Genomic DNA, 23,775 nt, shown 5'->3' with positions numbered 1-23,775 from the left:
CATTAGCCCTGCAAACCCTGCTGACTCGCACTGCACATTTGGACCAAAGTGTCCCGCAAGTTATGGCTGCTCCAGTTTCCGTTGCTGAACCTAGTCCAACCAGGAGCATGTCCATTTCTGCACCTCTACCTCAGCGATATGGAGGCGATCCTATTCAGTGTAGAGGGTTTTTGAACCAGGTGGGCATTTACTTTGAGATGTTACCTCAGGCGTTTCCCTCTGACAGAGCAAAGGTGGGATTTCTCATCTCGTTACTCTCTGACACAGCACTTGCCTGGGCTAATCCCTTGTAAGAGACTAATAAACCTGTGATTTTAAATTACCCTGAATTTGTGGCCTCCTTTCGAAGGGTATTTGATGTTCTGGCTCGCTCCTCCTCTGCTGCTAAATGACTCATGTCCATTCAGCAAGGTACAAGATATGTTGCTCAGTATGCCATTGAGTTCCGTATACTTGCCACAGAGGTAGGTTGGAACAATGAAGCCCTTGTTGCCACCTTCTTTCATGGGCTCTCTGATGCGATTAAAGACAAAGTTGCTGCCAGAGATTTACCAGAGGATCTTGAAGCATTCGTGTCTTTTTTTTATCCTAATTGACAACAGACTCAGAGAGAGGCCCTCTTTCAAGGAGCGCTTGCGGAAGCCTCCTGTTCCGTTGTCTCCTATGTGTTCATTCCCACCCATGCCTCCCTCTCCTCCCATGCCTACTGGTCCCGAATCACCAGGTACTGCTGAGCCGATGCAGTTGGGATTCACGCGTCTCTCCGCGGCGGAGAGGGCCTTTAGGAGGAGGGAGGGGCTCTGGCTCCATTGTTGGTTACAGGGCCACCTTTTGAAGTCTTGTTCTACACGGCTGGGAAAAGCTCACACCTAAGGTCCTGTCGGGGGCAGACCTTGGTTTGTTTATCCTCGTCCCCGGAACCGCTAAAGGAGAAACCTTTGGTCACGGTTGTCCTTTCCTGGGTGGACTCCTCCATAGTCACCCAGTCTCTTATTGACTCCAGTGCTGCAGGCAATTTCATTGATAGTGCTTTTGTATCAAAGCACTCCATTCCTGTTTTGCCTCGGTCCATTCCGCTTGCTATTGAGGCCATTGTTGGCAGGGCCCTTCAGCCCGCACTAGTTACTCATGAAACCGCTCCGTTATCCATGGCTGTTGGGGCTCTCCATTTTTAAATCCTCCAGTTCCAGGTGATAAATTCTCTGCATTTTCCAGTTGTTCTGAATTATCCCTGGCTCCAAAAGAACAATCCCAGTCTCGACTGGCGCAGGTCTGAAATTTTGGCGTGGTCTCCGCAATGTATTTCCACTTGTCTTCGGAAACCAGTTAAAGTCTTGTGCATTTCTTCAGTATCTCAATTGCCAAAGGAGTATCGAGAGTTCCTAGACGTTTTTGGCAAGGTACGTGCCGGTACGTTGCCTCCTCACTGGTTTTACGATTGTGCCATAGACCTGCAACCCAGAGCCATTCCTCCTTGGGGACGGATTTACCCTCTGTCTGTTGTGGAGAATTGTGCTATGAAGGAGTATGTTGCCGATGCTCTGTTGCAGGGGATCATCTGCAAATCCTGCTCTCCTGCAGGGGCTGGTTCTTTTTTGTGAAGAAAAAGGGTGATGAGTTAAGACCATACATCGATTATAGGGGTCTTAATCGTCTTACCATTAAGAATGCTTACCCTATTTCTAAACTTGTTCTTACATATCACGCTATGGTAGTTTGTTCGGCTCATTACGGAACTCTTTGACTGCCTCAAGGGAGCTACGGTCTTTTCTAAACTTGTATGAAAAATGAGCTCAACCAAATACTAGGAAGAGTATATAGGTGCGCCAAAATATGTAATTACTATACCATGTGACAAAAGGTGTTGCAATAAGCAAATAACAACTTTTACACAATTCAAACACAGGATGGATATAATAAGGCAAATAAAGAGTCCCAATAATTAATAAATTCCCTAATGGGAATTAGGGAATAGCAGAAATAAAAACTAGTGTCTCTTAATTCTTTCCTTCGTTGTTTGATTATCTCAAGATCAAAAACTCAGATACAGCATATACAGCAATGGTTTGCAGGCAGCTCTTCATAAACTGCACTCTTATGGTAACCTATAAAAAAATATTTAAAAAGAAGGCGCCCATAGTGTAATAAGTTCAAACAGATGGCAAAGTTAATGCAAGATGGTGGAAATGCACTCACATTTGGGAAAGAACTATCAAGTGCTATACAGGCAGGCCAGAAATTTAGGAGTATGCTGGCTAAATCTCTTTCTCAAAGGCAGTGAACGTTATGTAGATGCTTCTTCCTTGAGATAAATTAAAAACAAACTACCATAGCTTGATATGTAAGAACAATTAGCAAGACTACTCCTGAATATCTGGCCTGCGCTTACAGCATTTCAACAGTGCATCACCAAATGTGAGTTGAATATTCCTACTTTACACTACTATATGTTCTTACATATCACGCAATGGTAGTTTGTTTTTAATTTATCTCAAGGAAGAAGCATCAACATAACGTTCACTGCCTTTGAGAAAGAGAGTTAGCCAGCATACTCCTAAATTTCTGGCCTGCCTGTATAGCGCTTGATAGTGCTTTCCCAAATGTGAGTGCATTTCCACCATCTTGCATTAACTTTGCCATCTGTTTGAACTTATTACACTATGGGCGCATTCTTTTTCTATATTTTTCTAAACTTGATTTGAGAGGTGCGTACAATCTCGTTATGATCAAGGAAGGCCATGAATGGAAAACAGTATTTAACACCAGGAGCGGGCATTATGAGTATCTTGTAATGCCGTTTAGTCTATGTAATGCTCTTGCTGTTTTCAAGAAATTTATTAATGATGTCCTACGAGATACATGCTCATCATTCTGATGTTACACGGGTTCTTCAGAGACTACGTGAGAACGGCCTGTTTTGTAAACTCAAGAAATGTGAGTTCCATCAGACTCAAGTAACCTTCCTAGGTTATGTTATCTCTGTAGCAGGGTTCTCCATGGATCCTGACAAGTTGTCTGCAGTTCTGCAGTGGCCTCGCCCAGTTGGTCTTGGGTCTATTCAACGTTTTTTGGGGTTCGCTAATTACTATAGAAAGTTTATTAAAAACTTTTCTTCCTTGGTCAAACCAATCACAGACATGACCCGTAAAGAGAATGATCCACTCCAATGGTCACCTACTGCCACTAAGGCCTTTGGTAGTCTTAAGACAGCCTTTGCTGCTGCTCCAGTTCTGGCTCATCCTAACCCTGTCCTGCCTTTCATTCTTGAGGTTGATGCGTCTGAGACTGGAGTAGGTGCCCTCTTGTCTCAACGTCCTACGCCTGACGGTTCCTTGCATCCGTGAAGTTTCTTCTCTAAGAAATTGTCTCCAGCGGAGTGCAATTATGAAATTGGCAACAGGGAATTACTGGCCATAATTTTGGCACTCAAGGAGTGGAGGCATCTTCCTGAGGTTACTAGCTACTAGCGTACCAGTGCTCATTCTTACTGACCACAAGAATTTAACTTATCTATCTGAAGCAAAATGTTTGTCACCCCAACAGGCCAGATGGGCGCTATTTTTGTCTTGGTTTAATTAGGTGGTCTCCTACCTGCCTGGTAGTAAGAATGTTAGGGCTGAGGCCATCTTTAAACAATTTTCACCTCTGTCCAAGGAGGAGTCTGTACCTACTCCAGCTATACCTCCTGACCATATTTTGGCTACCATACGTACTAATTTGACTTCTCCCTTGGGGGAGGAGATCCTGGCTGCACAAGCCAATGGACCTCCTGAGAAACCTAGTGTTAAGTGTTTTGTTCCTGAGAATCTTCTAACTAAACTTTTGCGCACTTTCCACTATCCTAAAGACGCAGGTCACCCAGGCAAGAACCAAATGATTTGGTCTGTCACTCGACAATTCTGGTGGCCAGGTCTTTGTTCTGATGTTGCTGCATATGTTGCCTCCTGCTCAGTTTGTGCACAGAATAAGACTCCTCGATGTCTTCCTGTGGGTCTTCTTTAAATTATTGCTAATGGTGAGCATCCTTGGACACATCTTTCCATGGACTTCATTGTCCCTGTTTCCAATGGCTATACTGTTATCCTAATGGTGGTTGACCGTTTTTCTAAAATGTCACATTGTATTCCCTTAAAGATACTGCCTACCGCTCAGGAGCTAGCTTAAATTTTTGCCCGGGAGGTCTTCCGTTTACATGGGTTACCCAATGAGATAGTGTCGGACCGGGGTAGCCAGTTTGTCTCCAAATTTTGGTATTCCTTTTGTGCTCAAATAGGGATCCAGCTTTACTTCTCCTCGGCATATCACCCTCAATCCAATGGGGCTGTGGAACATTCTAATCAAGCTCTGGAACAGTTCCTCCATTGCTATGTCTCAGATCACCACAATAATTGGTCTGAACTGTTACCTTGGGCAGAGTTTGCTCGTAATAGTGCTATTAATGCTTCCTTCAAGTTATCCCCGTTCATGGCGAATTATGGGTTTCAACCATCCTTGTTGCCCAGTTCATTCATGGCTTAGGGTATTCGGGCTTTGGAGGAGCATCTCCGGCAACTCCGTTCCATGTGGTTGCAGATTCAGGAATGCCTTCATCATTCTATGCAGCGCCAAAAGTTCCAGGCTGATAGTAGGCATCTGCCCACACCTTCCTACCAGGTTGGTTAGAGGGTTTGGCTGTCCTTCCGCAACTCGAACCTTTGTGTGCCTTCCAATAAACTGGCTCCCCATTATGTTGGTCCTTTTCGAATACTCCGACATGTCAATCCTGTGGCCTACGCTCTTGACCTTCCTCCTGCAATGCGCATCTCCAATGTTTTTCATGTCTCCCTCTTGAAACCATTGGTTTGTAATTGATTTATGACTGTGTTGCCTCGTCCCCGTCCTATCTTTGCTGACAGCCATGAAGAATATGAGATCAGCAGCATTATTGACTCTCGTATGTCCAGAGGGTGACGTACAGTATTTGGTTCACTGGAGGGGCTACGGTCCGGAGGAGTGTTCATGGGTTCCCTCCTCTGATGTTCATGCTCCCACCCTCCTCTGTGCCATCCATGCGTTTCCCCAATAAGCCTTTTGTCCTCCTGCGGGGGAGGGGTCGTTGAGGGGAGGGTACTGTCAGGGTTTTTTCTCTGCTTTATTTGCCATGTGCTGCTGGCAGCCATTTTACTCACCTCTCTTGCTGACTCTGAGTCATAGTGTGTGATGCTGCTCATTTCCTGCACGTCCTTTTATGGCCAGATTGCTGTACATCATCCGTGTGAGACAGGTTGCAGTTTCAGAATTGTGATGTCATCACTTATTATTTAAAGGGCCTCTGTTTAGTATGCTTTGCCCTTGCATTGTCTCAGACCTGTTTGTAAGTTCCAGTTCCTGTGTTTTACCTGGCTGTCTGACATCCCTCCTGGTTCCTGATCCCATGGCTTGTTCCTGACTCTGCTGTCCTCCTTGTTCCTGATTCCGGCTTGTCTGACTACTCGCTTTGGCTCCTGACTCGGCTCGTCTGACTAACAGCTCTGGTTTTGACTACTGACTTGTTATTTGTCTTGTGGACTTTTTATTATTTTTTGTTATTAATAAAGGTGTGGTTATTTTTGCACTTCTCGTTTCATTCTGATTCCTGACACCCTGACACTCTATTAATAAGGAACAAATATACTCCATTTTAAATAAATAAGTAGATTTGTCAGTGTCAATATCTGAGGAAGGATCTTCTGAATCAGATAGATCCTCATCAGACTTTATGAGAAGTTTTAAAATACGTTTTACATTTATTAGAAGGCGGGATAGCAGACAAAGCCTTCTGAATCGCATCAGCAATAAAATCTTTTATATTCACAGGAATATCATGTACATTAGATATTGAAGGAACAACAGGCATTGTACTATTACTGATGGATACATTATCTGCATGTAAAAGCTTATCATGGCAACTATTACATACCACAACGGGAGATATAATCTCCACAAATTTACAACAGATACACTTAGCTTTGGTAGAACTGTTATCATGCAGAAGGGATCCAACAGTGGTTTCTGAGACAGGATCAGATTGAGACATCTTGCAAATGTAAGAGAAAAAAACAACATATAAAGCACAATTATTAATTTCCTTATATGGCAGTTTCAGGAATGGGAAAAAAATGCAAACAGCATAGCCCTCTCACATACAAAAAAAAGCAAGAGGCATATAGGAATGGGGTCTTAAATAATGAAATTATTTGGCGCCAAGTATGATGCACAATGCCAAATTAAATTTTTTGGCGCTAATAACATCCGGAAATTACACACTTGTGTAATTGCAGACGCAACCTTGTGCAAGGAAACTTTATGCCGGAAATTACAAATTTGCGTCATCGGACATACCTTCATGACAAAACAATTCTCGCGCCAAAAATGATGCAATAAACATCAGCATTTTGCGACCTCGTGAGCCTAATTTTGCCTGCGAAAATTTAATGAAAAAGCAGTCAATTTGAAAAAAGGCTATACCCCAGGTAAGAAAAATATTTTCCTAAATATGTTTTTTCCCAAATATGAAACTGATAGTCTGCAAAAGGAAATATACATAAACCTGACTCATGGCAAATATAAGTACAATACATATATTTAGAACTTTATATTAATACATAAAGTGCCAAACCATAGCTGAAAGTGTCTTAAGTAATGAAAACATACTTACCGAAAGCAGATAGCCAAAACAGTACTGAAACGGTTATCAGTAGAGGTAATGGAATATGAGAGTATATCGTCGATCTGAAAAGGGAGGTAGGAGATGAATCTCTACGAGCGATAACAGAGAACCTATGTGACATCCCTGTGACATTCACTGTACTCTGAGAGAAGTCGGGCTTCAAAATGCTGAGAAGCGTATATCAACGTAGAAAATCAAGAACAGACTTACTTCACCACCTCCATAGGAGGCAAAGTTTGTAAAACTGAATTGTGGGTGTGGGGAGGGGTGTAATTTATAGGCATATTGAGGTTTGGGAAACTTTGCCCCTCCTGGTAGGATTGTATATCCCATATGTCACTAGCTCATGGAATCTTGCCAGTTGCATGAAAGAAATATATATATATATATATATATATATATTTATATTTATTTATATTTATATATAGGTATAGATATATATTTTACAAAAAAAATCAATCAGATAAATAGAAATACATATTTACAAATAAAAATGTTCTTCTATGTGAAGAACATTGGAATTTAAAATATTCATAACTCACATCAGCTATTGCACACTTGGTTAAACACAGTCGGGTTATTGTGTAAGCAATAGGTGTTAGTTGATTTCTTTTAACTTTGTAGCTCTGTTAAAGGGACATTATACACTCATTTTTTCTTTGCATAAATGTTTTGTAGATGATCTATTTATATAGCCTATAACGTTGTTGTTTTTTTAATGTATAGTTTTTCTTTTTTTTTTTTAAATAACATTGCTCTGATTTTCAGACTCCTATCCAAGCCCCAAAGTTTTATGAGAATACCGTCAGATACCTACTCCAGCTTGATCCTGTTTGTGTAAAGGGTCTTTTCATATGCATACTTGCAGTGGGCTTTCCAGCTACCTTTTCAACAGAGCTAAACTGAGAGCTTCTAAGTAAGTTTTTAAACAGTTTTATACTGGATTTTTATATCAGTATTTGTGCATCTTATTCTTTATAGTAGTGTCTATTACATGCAATTATATGAAAATGAGTATATACTGTCCCTTTAAAGTCTTTGGGAAGAAGAAGTTAGCTCTTGAATGTAAACAAATTGAAGTATTGGCAGCGTAACTCAGGGGGGTAGTGGAAAAAATATTAAATATTAAAAATATAAAAAATATATTCTATATTAAAACAAATGTATGCAATATGCTACAAACAGACAATATAGTCAATTAGCTGATTACAAATTATTAAAATGCAGATCACAATAAAATCCGTAATTCATATTAAGCAAAGGAAATATACAATTCATAAAGGTAATGATGCAAAAGAATTATTACCCCATACAGGGAAAAATCCTTAGGAGCTTCCAAATCTAGTAATAACTGCTGTGATAGTCCGTGAGGTCAGCTCCACAAAGTCGACGATATATATCATCATTTCCTCTTGAGAAAGTCTGCATAGTGCAGACGAAACGCGTTGGGGGCGGAGCTACGGACGGCTCACAAGCACCAGGAAGCAATACTTAAGACAAACGAACTCAGATCAAGTTGCTGAGCCCTGGAGCAATTGCGAGTTTATTCGGACTCATCTTTTATCTTCCCCAGAGTGGGATAAAGGCTATTTTTAAAAGCACATCTTGTAAGTGCAATTATTACTGTGTGGATATTAAATGTGCATAACGTCTACCTTGATGTGGTGTTGCGCTTCTTTCATTTTTTCCTATAGCTCTTGAATGTAGTGTTTTAAAGCACGTTATTGCAAACAATTTGGGAATGTTAGTTGATTTAGGCCCATTATGGCTTAAAAGCAGACTCTGCATAAACTAAGTAATTTTCCATGGGAGTTTTGCCAGGGATCCCCCTCCAGCATGCGACAGTCCAGGTGTTAGTACCCTTGAAACAACTTTTCCATCACTAATGTGGCCAGAAAGAGTCCTTGTAGGTTTTAAAATTCGCCTGCCTATTGAATTCAATGGCGGTTCGCAACATCACTAATAACCAGGTGAGCAGTGAAGAAGTGTGGGGGAAATGCACGAAACGCGTATGTTTGTTTGAGTCGTGCCCTGTAAAGTGGTGTATTGTTTACTGGATATCGTTATGGTTTTACGTCCAAAAAATTACTTTTGATTTTCAAGTCTGCCTGAATTTGGATTTACTTTGTGGTTCGACTGACATGAGTGCAGAGGAATTTTTGTATTTGTGATACGCGATTTCCACTTTGTCATCCAGGTTTGCTAGTATTTTAAGTTATTTAATATCTATTTTGCACCTATATTTACTTTAAAATTAGCGTTATAATATCACTTCCATTTGTCAGGCTGTTGAGCAGCACAGGAAGTGTATATGGCTTTGAGTTTAATGCCTTGAATATTACAATAATGTAATCCTCCTGATGGAATATGCAGAGATAAAAATAAATTTGCCATGTGTGCAGGTCACTGAAATCATCTTGTAGAAAATTAGGACTCTCATAGACCAGAGCAAAACATATGATAGAAAAACATGTAAATATGGTACAAAGAATAAGCAATCGATCAAGAAGCTTATAGGAACATGTTTAAAAAAATCTACTGTCCAAATAATAGAAACACATGCTGAACTGTTTATTCAGACATTGTACTTTTTGTTTTCCAATGGCGTACACAAGTCTGTACACCTATCTTGCTTATTCTCTCTCTCTCTCTCTCTTGTGCTATATACATGAGGGAGTCTAATTGTTAGACTGTATGGGGTCAATTTATCAAGCTCTCTACCGTGCTTGATGCCCCGTGGTTCTAAAGACCGCTGCTGAATAACCTGTCCACCTGCTCTGAGGCGGCAGACAGAATTCAACCAGATCAAATGCGATCGGGTTGATTGACACCCCCTGATAGCGGCCGATTGGCCACAAATCTGCAGGGGGCGTCATTGCATCAGCAGTTCCCAAGAAATGCTGATGCAATGATAAATCCCGACAGCGTATGCTGTCGGCATTTATCGAACTGCGACAGACATGATACGCTACGTTGTATCGTGTCCGTTTGCACTTTAATAAATTTAACCCTATATGTCATTTTAAGCCTTTTATTTAATCAAATAGACAATGAAAACCTAGAGAACATTTGACAATTTGATGCAATATAATTAACACTTTCTCAAATATGTTGGTATATGTTAAAGAGACAGTTTACTCTGCTAAGCAGCTGATAAGTTGATGGTATTCGAAAATGATGCAGAAACACATTTTTAAAATGACTGCACTCTCTTTCTCTACCACCCCAATTTACATATCTTTTCTATATATAGCCTATACACCAGTATTACATTTTCACTTTTTTTGCCAAGTTCTCTTAGTATCCTTTGATGAAGAGCATACCTAGATAGGCTCAGGAGCAGCAATATATTGCTTGGAGCTAGCTGGTGATTGGTAGCTATGTGTATATACATACCTCTTTTCATTGGCTCGCCAGATGTGTTCAGCTACGTCCCAGTAGTGCATTGCAACACATAAGCCTACCTAGGTTTACACTTTAATATAAAATACTAAGAGAAAGAAACAACTTTGGTAATAGAAGTAAATTAGATTTTTATTTATTTTTTTGCTTGCACTATCTGAATCATTTACTTTCCTTTAAATGCCCCTTCAAACAAAATGGGCTACATTGTAATAAATCCTGGCATATTCATTTTGATAGGACCAATAAATGTCATTGTTCATTTCACAAATAACTGCAATTCATGATCAATCAGCATTTTGTCATACAAAACAATACTTTCTCAATACTTATGGGATATGCACAAGGCATGCCTTTTCCTTTCAACCCTCCTTAGACCTGGATTTAGGTCAAAACACCAGCCATGATGCAAATATAAACCCAGTACACTGATAAATATGTTATAAATATACCAGTGTTTTCCTTTTATTAGTAGTAGTAATGTTGTCCCATGCAAACCAGCAATTTCAGCCTGCCACATTAACCACTCTATGCATATAACCCATCACAGCTCAAAATTAATTAAACATAATTTAACCCAATTTTATGATAAATAATTCCGACTTCTTCCCAGTCCCTAATGGGTTTAAAGGACCCCAATTTTTTATTTCATAATTCAGAAAGAGAATGCAATTTCAAACAACTTTCCAATTTACATCTATTATCTAATTTGCTTTATTTTCTTGATACAATTTGTTGAAAAGCATGCCTAAATAGGCTCAGTAGCTACTGATTGGTGGCTGCACATAGATGCCTTGTGTGATTGGCTCACCCATGTGCATTGCTATTTCTTCAATAAAGGAAATCTAAATAATGAAGCAAATTTGATAAAAGAAAATGTTTGGGTTTTGTGTCCCTTTAATGCACAGTCTTATAGAAGGGTCAGTGTGCTGTCTTATGTTAGCTGTGGTGTTTAGCTATGATTAGCAAAATATTTGAAACTATATTTCTATTATTTTATAATTGTTTTAGTTTACAAAATTATTTTAAAATTTACATTCATTTGATGTACCAATGACCTGCAAACCAAAATGTTAACTATCTTAAGAGCTTTCTTAAAGGGACACTGTACCCAAATTTTTTCTTTCATGATTCAGATAGAGCATGCCATTTTAAGCATCTTTCTAATTTACTCCTATTGTCAAATTTTCTTTATTCACTTGGTATTTTTATTTGAAAAGCAAGAATTTAAGTTTAGATGCCGGCCCATTTTTGGTGAACAACCTGGGTTGTCCTTGCTGATTGGACAGCACGAATAAACAAGTGCTGTCCATGGTCCTGAACCACAAATTGGCTGGCTCCTTAGCTTATATGTCTTCTTTTTCAAATAAAGAAAGCAAGAGAACGAAGAAAAATTGATAATAGGAGTAAATTAGAAAGTTGCTTAAAATTACTTGCTCTATATGAATAACAAAAGAAAAAATGTGGGTTCAGTGTCCCTTTAAGCATACAAACAAAAATCATGTTATTGCAACCAATGCTCCTCACATTTCAAGCCCTGGAAATGGCTCTCCCACACTAATGAAACCTTTCTGTTTGAAGGATTGGGACAGCTTGATAGGTAAAAAAAAAAGTTAATTGGAAAGTGTTTTTTTATAATTGATGCTCTATCTGAATAATTCAAGAAAAGTTTGGGGTTAAATGTTCCTTTAAAGGAACAATTATGAGACATTTCTGTTGTGATGCTGTAGAATAACATATCAACCATGTCTAAATGTTTTTAAAACAAAATATCTATTTTAATGCAATTGTTTATCAACAGCCACCCCCCCCACCCCACCCCCTCACTTCCCCACCCCCTCACTTCCCCACCCCCTTTGATTTATTCAGAGGAGCTAATCTGGGTTTAGTCTGATGAACTATAATGATGGTCACAGTCATTAAAGGGACACTGAACCCAAAATCTTTCTTTTGTGATTCAGATAGAGCATGAATTTTTAAGCAACTTTCTAATTTACTCCTATTATCAAATTTTCTTTATTCTCTTGGTATCTTTATTTGAAATGCAAGAATCTAAGTTTAGATGCCGGCCCATTTTTGGTGAACAACCTGGGTTGTCCTTGCTGATTGTTGGAAAAAATCCATCCACCAATCAAAAAGTGCTGTCCAGAGTTCTTAACCTAAAAAAGCTTATATGGCTTTTATTTCAATTAAAGATAGCAAGAGAACGAAGAAAAATTGATAATAGGAGTAAATGAGAAAGTTGCTTAAAATTGTATGCTCTATCTGAATCACAAAAGAAAAAAATTGGGTTCAGTGTCCATTTAAGTTAGTATACAGTGAATTGCTTTGCAGTTGTTATCAGCTAAAACCAATTAGGGAAAGCTATATAGCTGAGTTAACCTTAAAAATTAGCAGGGTGTATTCCACTGCAGTGCAATTCTGGGGACTATGTTACGATGTTCATTTTTAAACATAATATAAAGTCAAAATTAAAATGTTCCATTTTACTTATATTATCAATTTTGCTTAGTATCCTTTTTAAAGATTTATTTTATGGGAGCTCATGAGCGTGCACGTGTCTCTAGCCATCTGGCAGCAGTGTTTAATATGTGATACATAGTTACAAACATTGCTGCTATAGACTGCTAGATACAACTAGCTTTAATCTTCAACAAATGATATTAAAGAGAACAAAGCAAATTTGATAATAGATAATGTATGCTCAATCTGAACCATTAAAGTTTAATTTTGACTTTACTGTCCCTTTTATAGTGATGCTAATAAGTGACATGGGTGCAGTTAACATATTGTGTTCTAAATCATAGCAGTATGTTTTCTTTGTTAGGTCATTGATTTTGCTTACTTTTATGAGTGTAAAAGTTCATATTTTTGTAGTTTGTAACAAGCAAAGTGAAAGAAGGTTACAACAGAAAATATGAGTGAGGGCGCTAAACAGCTAAAGATATCAACAAACAAATTAGTTAAATAATAAAAGCATTTATTAATTTCTGGATTGATTCCTTAAAAGGTAGGGACGTCTCCCTTAAAACACATCTATGATGTATCACATGTGTCAATAATTAATATAAGAAAGTTACAAGAATATATCATCAATATTGATAAAATGTAATAAAAATCAATACAAATGTATCGGAAATTTAGTTCACTCGTTAGTCTCTGATACACTTCCCTTGTTTAAAGGGACACTGAACCCAATTTTTTTCTTTCCTGACTCAGATAGAGCTTGACATTTTAAGCAACTTTCTAATTTACTCCTATTATCAATTTTTCTTTGTTCTCTTGCTATCTTTATTTTAAAAGCAGGAATGTAAATCTTAGCAGCCAGCCCATTTTAGGTTCAGCACCATGGATAGCGCTTGCTTATTGGAGGATTACATTTAACCTCCAATAAGCAAGCATAACCCAGGTTATCAACCAAAATTGGGCCGGCTCCTATGCATCACATTCCTGCTTTTTAAATAAAGATAGCAAGAGAACGAAGAAAAATTGATAATAGGAGTAAATTAGAAAGTTGCTTGAAATTGCATGCTCTATTTGAATCATGAAAGAAAAAAAATTGGGTTTAGTGTCCCTTTAAGCTTAGAAAAATTCAAATGAACCAGATTATCCTGTTTTTAGCTTATTGGCCAAAATTGTACCACCAGCAGGTATTTACCATACTAAAGTGCTCAAAATATAGAGGTAGGCAGATAATCAGACGCAGAAGTTCTTAATATAAAGCTTGGTACCATATGATTCCGGCACAAAAGGAAATAATATACCACCAGGTGGTCAAATCCTTAGCAAACTGTATTCTGTCAGGGTAATATCAGTAGATAATATCACAGTCTATGTAATTTACTTGTTACCTTGTTATCCCGGCAGTTTTGATATAACAGGAGGGTGTTGGCATATATGGGGTCACGTAACCCTAATGTTGGGGTTGCGGGCCTCCTGATTCCATATTTTAGTAACTAACAGAGTAAAGCAAAAGGAAGGGTAAACTACACTGTGTCTTGCGATATTTGTATAGGTGCCAGCGTCTGCGAACGCACTCATGCTGATTGGCTGCTGGCTCGATGCTGTGCTATCACACTTTTACAAGTCGTTAGCCGTGGGCTTCCTTATAATATGGACGAGTCTAAATGAAACTGGAACCTTGAGTCAGTACGCAAAAGTCAGGCTAGTTTGGCAAGAAAGACCAATTGTTTTATTAACGTTTGCGTGCGTAGTAAACCTTTGTTTCTTTTTAATAACACGATGCATTTTTATTGCATATAACGTTAGCCTCATAAAGGGCAATTATAGTGAAGATGTTACATGTTCCAATTTGTTACCACAGTAGTACATTGTTGATTTTTAGCCTATCTATGTATTAAAAGTGTATGATTTAATTTGTGTCATACAAGCTACAGTTTATGCAGTATATGTGTTTATGCTACTAAAACTAATAACTTTTACTAGAATTTTTACTAGTAGAAATAGATTGCCAAACTGCTTCTGTTCAAAGTTCTCAGATGCTCAGAGTGAGCATAAAATGAGGGAGTATGAGCATGGAAAGGAGGGTATGAGCATGAAAGGGAGGGTATGAGCATGAAAGGGAGGGTATAAGCATGCAAGGGAGGGTATGAGCATGGAAGGGAGGGTATAAGCATGGAAGGGAGGGTATAAGCATGAAAGGGAGGGTATGAGCATGGAAGGGAGGGTATAAGCATGGAAGGGAGGGTATAAGCATGAAAGGGAGGGAATGAGCATGAAAGGGAGGGTATGAACATGGAAGGGAGGGTATAAGCATGGAAGGGAGGGTATGAATATGAAGGGGGAGTATGGAAGGGGCACTGAGCATGAAAGGGGGGAGTATGAGCATGAAAAGGGGGAGTATGTAGGGTATGAGCATGGAAGGGAGGGTATGAATATGAAGGGGGAATATGGAAGGGGCAGGGGAGTGAGCATGGAAGAGGTAGTTAGCGTTGAAGGGGGGAGTATGAGCATTGAAGGGGGGGTATGAGTATGGAAGGGGGTATGAATATGAAGGGGGAGTTTGGAATGTGGAGGGGAGTGAGCATGGAAGGGGCAGTGAGCATCGAAGGGGGGAGTATGAGTGTGAATGGGGAGTATGAAGGGGGTATGAATTGTTTTAAAAGACATTTATTTATGATTTATTATCAGTAAATGTTTGATTTGTATACATATTTTACAGTATGTTCCTGGGGTCATGTAAAAATTTCTTGTGCTAAAAGGGGTCGCAAGTGAAAAAAAAGGTTTAAGAAACTCTGGTTTAAGGGATAATAGTGCTGTGGATGTAAACTTGTATCCTGTATACTCAGATGATGTCTTTAGGTCCTGCACTTAGTGTTACACACGCAGGAGTCACTCATTGCTTGCTCTAGGTATAGCTAACTCTTGGTATATAAAAAACAATTAACCTGGGTTAAAAATGATTCTCAAGGTGTAAAAGAAAGATTCCACACAGCAACAAATGCCACTGCTTTCGATGTGTTTCACCCTTTCCAGTGCGTAGCACTAAGTGCTGGACCTAAAGACATCCATCTGAGTATACAGGATACAAGTTTACATCCACAGCACTATTAGGCTGATCTCTACACTAAAGCTAAAATTAACCCTACAAGCTACCTAATTAACCCCTTAACTGCTGGGCATAATACACGTGTGGTGCGCAGCAGCATTTTTCTGCCTTCTAATTACCAAAAAGCAATGCAAAAGCCATATATATATATATATATATATATATATATATATATATATATATATATATATATGCTATTTATGAGCAAAGGGGATCCTAGAGAAGAATTTACAACCACTTGTGGCATGATTGCACTAAATAATTTCAGTGAGAAACTTAAAATTGTGAAAAGTTAACTATTTTTTTTATTTGATCGCATTTGGCGGTGAAATGGTGGCATGAAATATACCAAAATGGGCCTAAATCAATACTTTGGGTTGTCTACTACACTACACTAAAGCTAAAATTAACCCTACAAGCTCCCTACAAGCTCCCTAATTAACCCCTTCACTGCTGGGCATAATATGGTGTACAGCAGTATTTAGCGGCCTTCTAATTACCAAAAAGCCACACCAAAGCCATATATGTCTGCTATTTCTGAACAAAGGGGATCCCAGGGAAGCATTTACAAATATTTGTGCCATAATTGCACAAGTCGTTTGCAAATAATTTCAGTGAGAAACCTAAAGTTTGTGAAAAAGTTTGTGAAAAAGCTAACAATTTTTTTTTAGCGCATTTGGCGGTGAAATGGTGGCATGAAATACCAAAATGGGTCTAGCTCAATACTTTGTGTTGTCTACTAAAAAAAAGATATACATGTGAAGGTTTATTCAGGGATTCCTGACAGATATCAGTGTTCCAATGTAAATATTGCTAATTTTGAAAAAAAATTGTTGAAAATAGCAAAGTCCTACTTGTATTTATTGCCCTATAACTTGCAAAAGAAGCAAAGAACATGTAAACATTGGGTATTTCTAAACTCAGGATAAAATTTAGAAACTATTTAACATGGGTGTTTTTTGGTGGTTGTAGATTTGTAACATATTTTGGGGGTCAATGTTAGAAAAAGTGTGGGGGGTTTTTCATTTTTTCCTCATATTTTATATATTTTTTATAGTAAATTATAAGATATGATGAAAATAATGGTATCTTTAGAAAGTCCATTTAATGACGAGAAGAAACATATATAATATGTGTGGGTACAGTAAATGAGTAAGAGGAAACTTACAGCTAAACACAAACACCACAGAAATGTAAAAATAGCCCTTGTCCCAAACGGTCAACAAATGGAAAAGTGGTCTGGTCACAAAGGGACAGTCTACACCAGAATTGTTATTCTTTTAACAATAGATATTTTCTTTATTACCCATTTCCCAGTTTTCCATTGTCAACACTGTTATATTAATATACTTTTTACCTCTGTGATTACCTGTATCTAAACCTTTGCAGACTGCCCCCTTATTTAAGTTCTTTTGACAGACTTGCACATAGCCAATCAGTGCCCTCTCATTTGTAACTCCACGGGCATGGTCACAATGTTATCTGTATGGCAAGCATGAACTATCAACCTCTTGCTGTGAAAAAACTGCCAAATGCATTGAAATAAGGGGCGGCCTTAAAGGGACAGTATGCACCGATTTTCATTTAACTGCATGAAATAGACACTACTATAAAGAATAATATGCACAGATACTGATCTAAACATCCAGGATAAAACATTTTAAAAGCTTACTTAGAATCTCCCTCTTTAGCACTGTTAAAAAGGATTGCTGGAACATCCACTGCAAGTGGTTCTATAGCACAAAAAGCAGACACTCCCCTCTCCCCCTTCCTCTCCATATGAAAAGACTCTTTACTCTTTACATAAACAGGAGCAAGCTGGAGTATGTATACATAAGTATTCTCCTAAAACTTTGGGGCTTGCTTAGGAGTCTAAAAATCTGCACAATGTTATTTAAAAAATAAGCAAAACTATACATTTAAAAAAAAAAAAAAAGCTGTATAGGCTTTATAAACAGATCATCTACAAAACAATGATGCAAAGAAAAATCTAGTGTATAATGTCCCTTTAAGGGCTTTGAAATTAGCATATGAGTCTACCTAGGTTTAGCTTTCAACAAAGAATACTAAGAGAACAAAGCAAATTTAATGATAAAAGTGAATGAAAGTTTAATTTTGAATAGAGTGTCCCTTTAAGTATAGGTCATATTTCACAGAAATTATAATGAGAAAAGTGCTGCCAATAAACAATGAAAGTGGTCGATTGCGATTGCATCATCATTGAAAAGGGCTCATTCACAATGGTTAATATGCTGATAATTATTAAACTGTAGATTATGAGCTGAGATATCCCCTCATTTTTTGTTTTCAAAATGGTTTAATGAAACACGTCAACATTTCATTGACATAGAGACAAATATTGACAACTAAAATCAAGAGCACAATTTCACTATTTAAAGGGACACTGTGCTATAAAATATGTTTCCGCCTAATGTGTTCCAAATTACTTGTTTTACTTGCTGCAGAGTATAAAAGGGACAGTCTAGTCAAAATTAAACTTTCATAATTCAGACAGGGCATGCAATTTTAAACAACTTTTCAATTTACTTTTATCATCAAATTTTGCTTTGTTCTATTGGAATTCTTAGTTGAAAGCTAAACTTTAGGTAGGCTCATATGCTAATTTCTAAGCCCTTGAAGGCCGCCTCTAATATCAGTGCATTGTGTATGTGAAATAGTTTCTTTGTGTTTATTGTTGTATTTGAAATAGCTGGTTTTGATAGTTAAAAACATCACTTGTTGCTCCCCGGGACTTTCCCATAACAATTGCTGCGTCTGCAAATAAAGCTAGCTTGCTAATAATATTTATTTTAGGTACTGAAATGGTAAATATTGCTAGAGGTTGAATGAGCACATCCAGCTATTTTAGATACAAAATCCCCCCCAGTGGGAGATTAGTGCTCTTGTCCCCTGTTTACATAACTCTTCTAAAGAGGAAACATTTGTTCCAGCATTGGTGGGGATACAGTGTGCAAAAGTAACAATTTCCCTTTAACTTATGCAGTTATGCCAATTAAATTCAAGACAAATGTAAAACATATATCTCTTTTCCTCAGTGACAACATAAATTCAAACAAAATGGAGAACAGAAGTGCCAGGAAGTTCTATTCTGGAAATAAATAGTGCATTAAATCACCACAAACAGCAGTGAGAGGAACGGCATTGTTTTGAAACAATGTAAAAAGTCTTTCCATCTAATTAGCTGCTGTTATATAGTCTGACGAATAATGCTACACAGATTTTAGCTCAGTGGGAAATTCAGACAAGTTAGCAGGTGCTAAAAGCTAAAATAGCAAGGCTACTATTTTCATTTCTTCATTATGGCTAAAACTGGTGATGTGCCAAAAGCCAATAATGTCATATATACTCACCTGCATCTCTGTATACCTTAGATATATGATTATGTAGATAAAACAGAAAGATCAACCAATAACTATTGTCTGAAATTTATACATAGGGTGAATGGCTATTTCCAATTGTTTTAATACAGTATTGTGTTTAGATTACACACTGCTAGAATAATAGAGGTACCTCACACCAACATACACCTCATGTTACCTTAAAAGTTATTGTAATTTTGCATTTTTAGTAAACTTCAAACAGGCACACACATGCACAGACTAGGGCTAGGCAATATGAGCAAAAATGAAAATTGTGATTTTCTTATAAATGACTATAACACCTTAATTTTTCCATAAAAAAATGATTTAACACTACAGAATCTTAATGTACATGTTTCTCAATGTCCAATACACTCTGGGAGCATAACAATACAAACCACAAAATAGTTCCAATAAAATTAGCTGCCTGTGCTTTGGTTACATAGTAGACACTAGCCAGTGCTTAGGTCTTCTGACACAACATTGTCATGTTTTCTTGGGAAGTCAGTCGAGCTGTAGTACGATTAACATATAAAGCAGTGTAAGCATGGAGAAACCTGAAAAGTGCTGACTTTACAGCAGTATGATTTGTATATAAGTCCAGTAAAGGTAGTGCAATGCACACACTGATGCATTTGTTATTCATTTAGATGAGTGACTGTCCAGGCAAACATGGCATTGACAAGGTCAATCTTGAGATCCTGCAGCCTGTCATATTACATCACACAGCTATTCTGTAGTACATAACAGAACACTAAGAACAGTTATAGTTACAGAAACTACATTTAAAATTGAGGGAAATAGAGAAATTAAAAACTAACTGGATCGCCAAAATAATTGCAACCCCATGTGACAAACGTAAGCGCGGAGTATCGATTCTTTTCAGTAGAGATTTTACATATAACATCATTAAACAAGAATTAGATCCCGAAGGGAGGTATATTTTGGTACAGATAAAAATAGATGATACTTTATGGACTCTTTGTAACATTTATGCACCAAATAGGTTGGAAAGCAAATTTTGTGAGAAACTGAGAAAGATATTATCACCATATTTGGGCCAGAATCTTATTCTGGCTGGTGATATGAATAACACAATGTGTCCAGATCTAGACAGATTTAAACTCCGCAGGAAGGTGGCCAATTATAGAGAAGCAAAATATTTTCGCAACTTTGCCAGCTCCAAAGCTTAAAAATAACGCTGGCCAGTTCCCCCCAAAAACTAGCCAACACTTTCCGTTTCCCTAGCTATATGTCTAACAATGCACATTTTGGTAACTGGCTTAAACATAGATGGAAGGAATATCTGTCGCAAAACGCAGAATATGTGGATAAAACAGAGGTGTTATGGGAGGCTGGTAAGGCCGTTATTCGTGATGAGGTCAAAGCTTATATGGTCAAGCTGAACAGGAAGAATAAAGCTAGGGAGACTCAACTATCTAATCAATTGCAAAATAATTATGTTAAGTATTTAAGGTCACCCAACAATGTAACATGGGGCAAATATAAAGAGGCACGCAACGAAAGGGAACATTTTTTTTAAAAAAAATGGGCACACGAAGAGTTAAAGATTAGGTCAACATTTCAGGGTTACCAGGGTGTATCTGCTAAGCATCTGGCCAGGCTGGTAAAGTTTCGGAAAAAATCAAACCAAATCCTGGCCATTAAAGCAGGAGAGAAAACACATACTAATACAACAGAAATAAGGGCGGCATTTTATGATTACTATCGAAAGTTATATGCTAGGGAGGAAGTTAATGTTAGACTTAAAGAGCAGTTCTGGCTGGGGCTAAATATCCCGAAAATTTCACAGGAAGCCTTGCATGCAATCAATGCACCCATAACTCAAATTGAGGTATTAAACACAATAAAAAGGTCCAAATCTGGTAAAGCACCAGGGCCGGACGGCTTATCAGCCGAATTTTATAAAATTACAGCAGAGATCATTGCCACATTAACTAAGTTAATCTATATTATTTAAAGAAAGGAATGAATTCAACTTATTTTGCTGACTCAGTAGTTACGCTGATACATAAAAAAGGGAAGGATCCAGAAAATATATCTTCATACCATCCTATTTCATTACTAAATCAGGACTATAAAATTTTAATGTCACTGTTAGCAGAAAGACTCAAAAAGTCGATTGTAGAAATCATACATCCTGATCAAGCCGGATTTATTCCGGGAAGAAATCCAGTCCGCAATATGCATAGAGTCCTTACAACAGTTGATTATCTATATCAGGTTGATCAGGACGCTCGGGGAAAGCGGGGAATATACAAAGAAAAAGATATTGCTTTAGTCACCGTAGACGCTGAAAAAGCGTTTGATTCGATAATATGGGACCATCTATTCACTTCATTGGATAAGTTTGGCTTCTCGGGCGCCCTGGTCAACCTGATTGAATTAATCTATAATAAGCCGAGATCGCAATTACTTATAAATGGGGAACTATCCCAGAACATTACTTTAGAAAAAGGTACGCATCAGGGCTATCCTCTGTCACCGCTACTTTTTGACATTGCATTAGAACCATTAGCAATTTATATTAGAAAGGCACTCTCTCCGCTTATGCTAGGTAGCCAAAAGGTGTCAGTTTCACTTTATGCTGATGATCTGTTAATATTTCTGTGTTACACAAGAATCAGTATTCCCCTTTTTATGGAGATTATAAATACATTTAGTTCATTCTCTGGTTACAAAATTAATCCCAGTAAATCCGAAATACTCTGGCTCATTAAAAATAGGACTAGTTATTCTGCAGCCTTTAAGGAAGTTCAGAATATTAGCTATCTAGGGATCAGAATCGGTAGAAATCCCAAAGACTGGTACCAGCTTAACTACAAAGTACTGTTTGAGAATATACATCAAGATCTAGGGAAATGGAGTATGTATTATTTATCCTTATCGGCTAGAATATTGGTGATCAAAACTATTATATTTCCGAAGCTCCTCTTTCTTTTACAGAATCTACCCTTTCTTATTCAGAAAAAAGATATCCTTAGTTACAATAGAGCATGTTCAATCTTCATCTGGGGGAAAAGAACCCCACGTATATCTCTGATAAAGTTAATTCAGGAGAAACAATTTGGGGGGTTTTCTTTCCCCAATATACAATATTATAATCTGGCTGCACTCGTAAAATTCGGTATAGATTGTTTAAGTAAGGCGGACTATGTCACTTATTTTGATCTGGAAGCGGAATTAATTAAACCATTTGACCTACAAGCTATTCTTCATTTTCCATATAGACAATTACCCAGTAATGTAAGCAGACTAGCTACAATCTCAAATATCGTCTTAGCGTGGCAAAAATACTGTCAGTCACTGGGGCAGGAGTTTCAGGTGTCTAATTTTCTTCCGATAATTGGAAATCCAGAATTCTCACCGGGGCATAATAATATGGTGTTTTGTGAATGGAAAGCTCAGGGCCTGATTTATCTCTCACAATTGAGAGAACCACAGTCGGGTATAATTAAATCTTATGCGAATCTAACTCAGGAATATGAATTGTCTTCTAAACACTTTTATGCATATTTGCAAGTCCGTCACTTGATAAGTGACTATATAAATATATTCGGGCAGGACTGGGCTCATCCAACTACAGATGCCAGATTAGCACTATATAAAGCTGGCATTAGAGCCATAACAATATGGTACCGTTACATAATGAAACAAGAGGGAGTAGAGCATATTAACCAGATTAAAAGGAAATACTCAATTTACTTCCCGTCCATACAAAATAACGATATATCAGACAGTTTGGTGAGGACAACTGAGGCAACAGACAGGGTTAATTTGCGGGAGTCGCAATATAAGCTAGTTAATAACTTTTATTTGACCCCAGCCAGAACTGCTAAATGGTCATCGCAACAGGGTATATGTCCAAAATGTCACAACCCAAATGCTGATCTGATGCACTGCTTTTGGAATTGCCCTAAAATTTTACAATATTGGATGAAAATACTGCACTGGATAAATAAATGTGTGACGACCAAGATAGAACTTAAAGCATTACATATCTTCGTTTTATACTCTATAGAGAATCCCAGCGACAGACAGTTTATCAACCTATCGATTTTGATAGCTAGAAATCTAATATGTAAAGGTTGGAAACTTAAAAATTCCCCATCTATAAAGGAATTTCAAAGTAACATGAATATTCAGATCATTTTAGATCATATGGGGTTGAAAAAGGGGGATGAGAAACAGATAGGGGCTTTTTTTAAGAAACAGAAAAAAATATCTGTTTGTTACCCTTAACATCCCTACAACAGATTATAGCTCCATTTCAAGGCACTATACCCTTTTTGAATTTGATTGTAGCAGGTGTACTGCCATTTAATTGGATCTCTTCTAGATAAAATGGAAGGAGGGAGAAAAGGGGAAAATAATTTTTTTTTCTCCCCCTTTCTCTCTCTCCCCTCTCTCTCTCTCTCTCTCTCTCTCTCTCTCTCTCTTCTCTTCCCCTCCCTCTCTCTACCCCCCTCTCTCTCCTTCCCTTTTGTAGAGTTCGTCTGGGTAGAGGACTCAGAGACAGTTATCAAAATTAGCTAAAGTATAGCGCAGAACATACTTTCTTTTTATCAGGTTAAAAAGTAGAAAGGCAGCAGGGGTCACTAGATTTATAGATACAAGTGGTATTATCGAAGAAATATAGTATCGGTGACCCTGCCAAATGTTTTTTCTTTTCTTTTTCAATTTGTGGAATGTATATTACGTGTGATATTTGTATG

The sequence above is a fragment of the Bombina bombina genome, chromosome 8 (assembly GCF_027579735.1).
Source record: "Bombina bombina isolate aBomBom1 chromosome 8, aBomBom1.pri, whole genome shotgun sequence".
NCBI classification, from domain to species: Eukaryota; Metazoa; Chordata; class Amphibia; order Anura; family Bombinatoridae; genus Bombina; species Bombina bombina.
Note: the sequence above shows the minus strand (reverse complement) of the source record.